Here is a 7,313-nt window from a genome sequence, read left to right as displayed (position 1 = left end):
CGTGGCAACTTCCCTGTTTGCGGGTAGCTCATGGCATCAGGCCACCGCGCACGAGCATCAGGCAACACCGCTTGGCCGCTCACTTCAGTTGGACCGCGTGATGCCGAGCACTTGCCAGCACCGTGTCGCAGATTGGCTCCATGCACTCTACCCTCCAATGCGACAGTTCCGCGCAGCGACGTGGAGACGGCGAGGCACGAGCGCGACGTGCTGACGCCGCTCCACCGGAGCAGCGAAAGGCATCAGTTCGCCGCGCGCATTCGTCGCCGCCGCCGCCGCCCTCACTCTCTCTGCTGCGTGAAAAGAGGAGGGCAAAAATGACAAAGGACGGTCGAGATTGCATCGACACATTAGTTGGGCCAAAGGTTTTTGGGCTGTTAGCCTCTCCGGGCCGGGAGGGGTGGTCGGTGAGGCGGTGAGGTTGCCTCAGCCCGGGTAACAATTATCTTATCTTTTTCTTTGATTCTCCGCTTTCTGGGCTGCTCAGTATGGGGCTATGGGGGAAAGCTCCTTCATATGCCTTCATTGGCTGAATTTGAGTTAAACTTGGGTTTTTACTTCAGTGGAATATAAGATATATTTGCACTAACTAATAGATATAATAAGCACATGCCACACCCAAGTGTCTAGGTTGTGATAGCGACGTCATATTTCTTTATAGAAATGATTCTCTGCTACTCCTAAAAACTGATGAATGTAGTGCACGTCATCTGCAAAATATTCTTTCTTTGTACCAAGATGCTCGGGCCAAAGTATCAATAAGGAGAAATCATCAGTCATGTTTAGTAGGAATACAAAATGTTCAGAAAAATCAATTGATGGCAGCTTTGAGTATCACTTCGGAAGCACGAAATGAAAAGTATTTGGGACTTCCAGGTTATATGGGGAGATCAAAAAGAACTTTTGAATATTTAAAGGAAAGAGTTTGGAAAAGAATACAAGGGTGGAAGGAGAAGTTATTATCGAAAACTGGCAAGGGTGTTCTTGTTAAGGCGATGGCACATGCCATTCCAAGCTATGCAATGTCATGTTTTGATCGGACAAAAACTCTCTGTGATGAGATTAGCAACATGATACGTAGATTCTGGAGGGCTCAGCAAGACAAGGAAAATAAGATGCATTGGTTATCCTGGGAGTTACTATGCTGTAGAAAGGAAAAGGGTGGCTTGGATATAGAGATCTTCATCTTTTCAATTTAGCGATGCTCCCAAGACTAGGTTGGCGTCTTCTTCTAAATCCATACTCTCTTTGCGCTCAGGTTCTGAGAGCTAAATATTTTTCTGATGGCGACCTATTGTCAGTGGTAGAGAAGCCTGGAATTTCATATTCATGGAGAAGTATTGTTCGAGGGGTGCAAGCAATAAAAGATGGTCTGATATGGGGGGTTGGAGATGGCACTCAGATTAACATATGGACAGACCCCTGAATCCCACATGGTGTTACTAGAAGACCCTGTACACCTAGAGGGCAAACAATTTTAACCAAGGTCTCTGATCTTATTGATCCAATTTCTGGTGATTGGGATAGAAGCTTGATAAATGATGTTTTCTAGGAAGTAGATGCAAAATACATTCTATTTATTCCATTGAAAAGTGGAATGGATGATACTTTGGCCTGGCATTTTGACTCAAAAGGAAATTTCTCAGTCAAATCTGCATACCACGTTTTGAAAGACAAAAATGATCTTTTAAGAGGGAGGCAGGTAGGTGAAGCTAGTGCCATCTTAGATCATTTTTGTAATATTAATTGGAAGAAATTTTGGAGCTTCGATGCCCACCGAAGGTGAAACTTTTTTTCTGGAGGCTGTCACATAATAGTCTCCCTCTACGCATGAATATTCTACGTCGGGGTATGGACATTGATACATGGTGTCCTATATGTTGGCGTCTAAATGAAGATGGTGGGCATTGTTTTCTAAAATGTAAATTTGTCAAGAAATGCTGGAGAGCTTTGAACTTGGAGCAACTTCGCCTGTCGCTGATCGACCTTAACTCTGCAAAACAAGTTGAGGATACAAAATTATTAGTCATTGATTTTCTTTGGGTCTGGTGGGATGCACGAAACAAAGCAAATGCTAGGGACAAAATTATGTCCACTGAGGAGATAGTGTACAGAGTACAGGCTATGAAATCTTTTGACAATCTTCATATACATGAGAAGGTTTTTAAGAAACAAAGTGGAAATTCTTCTTGGTCTCTACCTGCTGCAGATATCTTGAAGATTAATTTTGATGGAGCTTACTCTCAAAGAGAAAATAAAGGCGCATGGGGTTTCATTGTGAGAGATCACAGGGGGGCTACAGTGATGGCCAGTGCAGGAAGAATCAATGTGGTACATGATGCGCTAAGTGCAGAGTCCCAAGCGTGCCTTGCAGCTCTTTATACAGCAATAGACCAAGGTATATCTTAGATCCTCTTGGAGACCGATTCATCGATTCTAGCCAGTCCTGTTCTTATGATTTTTCATCTAATGGTGTCTTGTTTAGAGAAGCCAAGTTCCTTATGTCTATGAATTTTATTCGGGCTGACATTATCCATGTACCACGTTCTTATAATAGATGTGCACATGATCTTGCTCATCTTTGTTTGAATTGGGATCCGGATCGATCTCATGTTTGGATCGATCCCCTCCTAGAGTTTGTAACAACTTTGGGAGTTCGTGATGTTAACCAGCCTCCCCAGAATTAATAAAGTACAAACCTTGCATTAAAAAAAAACTCATCGATTGAATGATACTTGAACTTATGATATGTGATTTTTTTTGTTAACAAGACATCTTTATCGCTCTTTTCATAAATAATTATCATCGTTTAAAGAGTTTGTATGTAATAATTAATATTTAATTAAATTAATTAATTTTGATAGAGCTTTTTATAGCGGACCTCGATGTTGTTTATGATAAACACTTTGCTTATAAGAGCATCTCCAAGAGTACCCAAAACAGTCTCCCAATCCAGAAATTTTGGCAAGATTAAAAAATCTCATCTCCAACAACTCCCAAACCCACCTTCCAATCTTTTGACACTTAAAAAAAACCACCCCCACAAGCGTAAAGCTACGCGCGCCTATCATCACGCCAATCTGGAGGTGGAAGGATGTGGGGAAGAAAAAAATTAGGATAGGGTTCCTGATGCAAGTGTACAAGAGAGAAATAAAGTATAAAGGTGGTTAGTGTGATTTAGAAATAGTTTAGATTACTGATGTAAAATTACTATATATCTTTTAGCTGCGAGATTTTGGAACTGTTGGAGTCGTAACTTTATTAACTTTATTATGTCTTCCAATATATTTTGCAAAGGTTGAAAAACCTGTTTTTGGGGAGTATTTTTTTTAGATACTGTTGGAGATGCTCTAAGGAGCCTTAAAGCGTCGTTGTTACTCACAATGTAGGTGCTAGAGCTTGACATTGTTTAAAAAAATATATTAACTAAGACCATCTCCAAGAGAGGTCTCCTGCTAAATTATGGTAAAAATTATCAGAAAACCCTCAATGGATCGCTACCAATTTCACTCGCATTCAATTCCGATATCGGTTGGTAGTATATATATGCTGAGAAACCCTAATTCTTTCTCCACCCAACCGCAGACTCAGCCGCTCCATCTCTCTTCCTCTCTCCCTGCCGAGCACACTAGAAACCCTAGCGGGTGACTCCCGACGGCGGCCCAATCGCACCACGACGGAGGGCCGCTCGCGCGTTGGAGGCAGGTCGCCGCACGCCACGGTGGGCGGCGGCATGGACGCATGGGTCCGTCGTGGCCATGGTGGGCGAGGTCCACATCAGTCATGGCCCCAGCAGTGGCGAGGTCCACATCCGTCGGCGGCACACGATGTGGTGGTGCTAGCCCTGCGTGGCCAGCGAGCGGCGGCGTTGGCCCAGCGCGTCCCTGGTGAGCAGCGGTGGGGGTGCGCCTCTTCCGGCCACGACACGGCGGCAGTGGCAAGATTCGGATCTTGCGAGGAGGGCCGAGATCCGACGAGTGGGGTCTTGGATCCGGCGAGGAGCGCGCAGAACCCGTGAGTGGCGACGGCTGTGCGTCAATGTGCTCGACGGCCCTCATGGATGGGCTCACCGGGCATGTCGACAGGTTTTTTCTTTTTATTTTTTCAATATATTTTAGCCATTAATGCAGGCGGGCATTGGACCGGCTGCGAAAATAGCCACTAACGCAGGCCTTTATTTGGAGGCGGACTGGTTGCCGGCCTGCAAAAAACAAAAACGACCGCATGGGAAAAGCTGTCTACAGTAGCAAAAACCATGTGCAGCTTCTACCCTTTTAAAGAAACGCGCGCAAGGAGCTCGTTCACGAAAAAAAGAGATTACACAGAATTGTTTTAAAAAACATTTATTACAATCCATTATCGTATATGTGTTTCCTTGAGATTGCACAGAATTGTTGTAAAAAAACATTTATTACAATCAGGAGTTGTGGCCCTCCTCATCGACGTCTATGCCGCGTGACTGCACATACCGAAACTGGGGGTATGCGCTCGACCGACGAAGCTAGAACTGGAAATAGTGGAGGACCAAAAAAAAAAGTGATAAATAAAGAGTTGAATACAAGCAGGTTTGCTACTTAGGGCTTTTTGGATTGGAGGATTTTTACAAGAATTTCATTTCTTTGTTTTGCTAACGTCATACACCGTTTGGAACGGAGGAAAGCAGCCAGCCGTTCCAGAGAAAAGGAATCGCGTGCTTCACAAAACACGGGAAAAAAAGCATCCACTCCGAACCGTGGTTTTGCGAAGTCCGAGGCGAGTGAGGAGAAAAGAAGCATTTTGCTCGCCATCAAAACTCATGATGACGGGTGCTGCTATTACAGTGAGGAAGAGAAAAAAGACAGCAGCAGTAGTTAGCTCTTATTTACTCTAAACAACTATGCTTACTGCAAACCAATAGGTTCCTATGTTATTAGTATTCCTGTATTCCAAACACCAATTCCTATAAAAATCCTGTATTTTTTAATTCTCTGTTTTACACCTCTATTCCTTTTCTATTCCTGTGTTTTCTTCAATTCCTACGTTTTACATTCATCTGTTCCAAACATGCCCTTATTCTGTTATTCAACAAATGAATGGCGTAATGTTGAAAGCTGAACTTCCGGCGGAATCCACATTAAGCAGGGTTGTTCTTTCATGGATGAATGTAGACGCCAATGGCATTAATCAGATACCCGTCCGTACGTGCGTAGAAACCGACGATACGACCACTACTTTTCACATCCACAGGGACGCTGAAAGCATTTCCTTTTGCTAGACCAAATGAGTACCTATTAATGTTGGTGATAATATTAAGTGATCTTACAACGTCCCATGCGGTTTCGTAACCTCCATGTGTACCAGAATTCCAGAAATTTCCTTAACAACCTCATCAGGGCCAAAGATAATCTGGAAGAAGAAAAATGTCAAAATTATCTTGAGAACTTTTCAGCATTGTAGGGAATATATTTAAAACCAACATAATGTTCTTGCGCGTACATCCAAAGTACTCCCTCCAGTCCAGTTTAGGCGCCTTCTGACATGTCACGGTCTACTAAATTTATATATTTTGATTATTCATTTACTGTATATTATATTGTTTATGACTATACACTTATGGTTACTAGATAGTACATTTGATTATAATAGTATAAAGTTTGTATTACAATAGTTAAAACTTAGTAGCCAAATTATTGGTCAAAGATTATAAAGTTTGATTCTTGATGTGCGCGAAATGACTTATAAATTGAACCAAAGGGAGTACTTGTTGAACCATAAGTGATTTTTTTCTTTGGAGAAGAGAGTGATAATTATAAATAATAATTTAGTTAAAACCATTTATATAATTTTTCTCTTAACTTTCTCACAATATTTTTATTCGTTCGATAAATTACTACAATAACATGTAAACATATATCCTTGACAGATAATAATTTCCTTAAGGGACAAAGTTGAACCCTGAAGTAATATATCGTTACCATGGTGGTGATAGAGAACATCCAAGGAAATACATATTTCTTGTGGTAATTTCATATTTCTTTGTGTGTATTCGAAACCGCAAGGTAATTCTATATTTTCTTAAGTGTTATTACAAACCGCCAAGTTAATTAATTCAACATTTCCTAGGGTGTCATTCCACACCACCAAGGAAAATGCACATTTCTTGGGGAGTAACTGGAAACCGCCAAGGAAGTACAAGTTTCCTTGGGTGCAAACCCTTGAGTAATTGTTGTAGCCGCTAAGAAAAAAATGTTTATTTTCCAGTCATTTCTGTTAACCATCAATATAATGGACTCACTGTAAGTTTGTTAGTGACATTGTATTTTATAGACACAAATGCTCACTTGACATGTTTTTGAATGAAATACAGCTTTCTTGGTACATTAATCCAACAAAAGGTACAATGCGTATTGGCACTAAGCTTGAGATGTCTTGTTAGTTTTTAAACTTGTATGCAACATACTAATATAACCTCTAGGTTATGTGCGCAAGAGTTTCCGTAAACTATTTTATATTGTGCCTATCATGATACTTATAATTTTTAGTAATCACATAATCAAGAAGTCATTATATATATTTGCATGTATGGAAATTTGTCTAGTTTGCTAAGGCAGAAATGTCGTAATCCTACAATATTAAGAAATTTTAGTACTTCTCCAAACAATGTGTTTTTCTAGGCTACAGTAACAAGCACGAAAGTTTTTATTAAATGCCTTGACACTGGTGTTGGTCGCATCTGCTGTTTGGTTTGGCCGTTTTGGCTTGTAATCTGTTCACAGCGCTAAATCAGTCGGCTTGTTCCGCGTTTGGTTGGTCTGGCATGCAATGCAATCCATTACACCGTGAACGGATAAAGGCTGATACAATCTCATTCCCGCTCTCCTCCTTGCGTTATCCGATTCGTTCCTTGCTCGATCTCCCCTCCTGCAAGCTGCCTCCAACCAAACAAATGTGCGCTTTCTCTTACCTTGTAACATTTCACGATGGTACTCATTACATTACCATTGTTGTTGCCGTTGCTTGAACCGAACATCACCTATATTTATTGAGATGTAGTTTTCACTGAGTCTGTCTTCTCGTTCTCCACCTTTCATCCTAACACTGGAACATATTTTCTATCAAATATCTCGTTTCTCCTCCACCGCTTAGGAGTCATGTCCTAAGCGAACACTACTACAAAAATGATTTTACGAGACACTATCCAATAATTAATGGAGGCAATCATAAAATTCAACCTGTCTTCTAAAATACTTGAAAATTTTTGGAGGTAGTCATTTTATTTACGAAGGCGGTCGCAAAATACCTGTCTCTCAACATGAATTTACGGAGGTAATAAA

This window comes from Miscanthus floridulus, chromosome 9 (genome assembly GCF_019320115.1).
Source record: "Miscanthus floridulus cultivar M001 chromosome 9, ASM1932011v1, whole genome shotgun sequence".
Classification (NCBI taxonomy): domain Eukaryota; kingdom Viridiplantae; phylum Streptophyta; class Magnoliopsida; order Poales; family Poaceae; genus Miscanthus; species Miscanthus floridulus.
The sequence above is the reverse complement of the archived record's forward strand: the minus strand, read 5'-3'. Positions refer to the sequence as shown.